The sequence below is a fragment of the Oratosquilla oratoria genome, chromosome 38 (assembly GCF_046742065.1).
Source record: "Oratosquilla oratoria isolate Oo_2021 chromosome 38, ASM4674206v1, whole genome shotgun sequence".
NCBI classification, from domain to species: Eukaryota; Metazoa; Arthropoda; class Malacostraca; order Stomatopoda; family Squillidae; genus Oratosquilla; species Oratosquilla oratoria.
In genome coordinates, this window is record NC_134814.1 from 12,665,137 (window position 1) to 12,667,636 (window position 2,500).

Sequence of the window (2,500 nt, forward strand, 5' to 3'; positions counted from 1 at the left end):
CATTCGTCTTGGAAGACACACTTTTATTTTTCAGGGTATTTTTTTTTTTTTTTTTTTTAAAGTGCGTTTTGTAAGCCGTAAAATACGGTATGTGATAGCAGAAAGTTGAAGGTAAATATGAGTAAAAGTAAGGTGATGATATGTACAAGGGGAGAGGATAGCAGAGAGCTGGAAGTAAGTCCTTAAGGAGATTGGAGGAAGTGGATAGTTTTAAATATTTTGGCTCACATGTGGCAGGAAAGGGAGGAGTGGGGGTAGAAGTAAATTGTAGATTGAGAGAAGCAAGTAAACATCATGGTGCATTAAAAAGTATCATGAGAAATAGGCATCAATGAATGGATGCAAAGAGAAGATTATATGAAGGAATTATTGTACAATGACACTGTATGGAGTGGAAACTTGGAGTTTGAAAGAGGCAGAAAAAAGTTGAAATATGTTTGAGATGAAGTGTCTGAGAGGTATGATAGGGGTTACAAGGTGGGATAAAGTGAGAGATGAGGTGAGAAGGAGAGTGGGGGCGGAAAAGAAGATGGCAGATAGGGCTGATGAAAGAGTATTGGGATGGTTTGGACATATGGAAACAAAGAGTGAAGAAAGATTAACAAAAGAGGTGTGGAAGAGAAAGGTGGAGGAAGTGAACTTGAAGGGATGACTGAGAATGAGATGGATAGATGAGGTGAAAGGGGCTTTGAGCATTTACTGTATTATAGTATACAGGAAAGGAGCAATGCTTATTGGATCCCGTCTCCTATTCTTTAATTTTTTATCATACCTAGTCTCAAATTCATGTACAGCTCTAACTTATTCTATATCCTTGATTTCCAATTATTATATTTAGATTTGAAAACATGTATTTTTTTTAGCTTGGGCTATATTAACTTACAAGCTATTCCATGTACAGTACTACCTCTCATTAACAGACATTAATTAGCTGTGTTTGCGGTGTTTTTGCTGTGTTTTCGGTGTTTTTGGTGCTGTTGTTTAGTGCTGTGCGATCACTATGCCACCCAAAAACCACTCCAAATCAACGGATTATTCACATCAACGGACACCGTTACCCCCCTTTTAGTCCGTTAATGAGAGGTAGTACTGTATTTGGAAAACTCTATTGCTTCACATCCTTTAGACGTGTGGTCTTCCTTAATTTGTTCCCATGACCTCTTAAAACCCTCCCATCTCATCTGTCAGTGCAGTCTATCCCATTAGTAACTTGAATACAGTACTACCTCTCATTAACGGACTAAAAGGGGGGAAACAGTGTCCGTTGATGTGAATAATCCATTGATTTGGAGTGGTTTTTGAGTGGCATAGTGATTGCACAGCACTAAACAACAGCACCAAAAACACCGAAAACACAGCGAAAACATCGCAAACACAGCTAATTAATGTCCGTTAATGAGAGGTAGTACTGTGCTGTAATCATATCACCTTTTTCTCTTTGATCCTTCAAAGATGGCTAACTCAGGGGTTTAAATTTTTCCTCATATGGTATATCTACCAGGCTAGGAACTAGTTTGATTGCTGCTCTTTCTATTCTCTCAATCTTACTCATATCCTTCATTCTGTTTGGGGACCCAGTGGCAGACTTAGCCTACATGGCGCCCTGGGCGAACCTCACCTTCAGCACCTCCCTTCCACAATGCACATAAAATGCTTGGCTTCTCCTCCTCCACAATGTAGATACGAAATTTAAGACGACCAAAACTTTCACAAAACAACTTTTTATTGAAATATTTATTGCTACTACAGAATAAAAGTAAATAATTTGCGTATTTTACAAACCTTGCAAAAAATAAATAAATAAACAGAATTTATTGGACCACAATACAGCTCCCATATATATATATATATATATATCTCTCTCTCTCTCTCTCTCTCTCTCTCTCTCTCTCTCTCTCTCTCTCTCTCTCTCTCTCTCTCTCTCTCTCTCTCTCTCTCTCTCTCTCTCTCTCTCTCTCTCTCTCTCTCTCTCTCCTCTTTTATGGGACTTTTATACATTCGGTATAGATAGACTGAGGTGCTCATGGTTTGATCTGCATTTGGAAGGGGGCAATGCCGCCCCCTCCCAAGTGCTGCCCTGGGCGATCACCCATACCGCCCATAGGAAAAACCGCCACTGTGGGGACCATACTGCTGAGGCATATTCCAGTTTTGGACAGATCAATGTTTCAATTCTTTTTTTCATCATCTCTTCATCCATGTAGTAAAAAAATATTTTAATCTTCTGCAGTAATCCATACATTTCTCCCACAATCCTGTTGATATGACTGTCAGGTTACATATTGTCTTTTATCAATACTCCCAAATCTTTCTCCTCTTTCACTTTTGTAATAGGTTCACTTCCCAAGAAATAGTTTAAGGATGATCTTTTGTCATTATTGCCTATTTACAGTAGTTTGCATTTTTTGGGATTGAACTTAATTTTCAATTCTTGGCTCCATACAAAAAGTGTCTAAATTTTTATGCAATAGTCTTCAGTCCTCCTTGTTTTTCGCTCATG

General features: G+C 38.5%; 1 protein-coding gene across 1 annotated transcript in view; it reads left to right on the plus strand.

The window, feature by feature from the left end:
* Window positions 1–2,500, plus strand: part of LOC143019966 (putative E3 ubiquitin-protein ligase HERC1) — a gene marked incomplete at its 5' end in the record, with an annotated part of 228,531 nt that overhangs the window by 87,703 nt on the left and 138,328 nt on the right.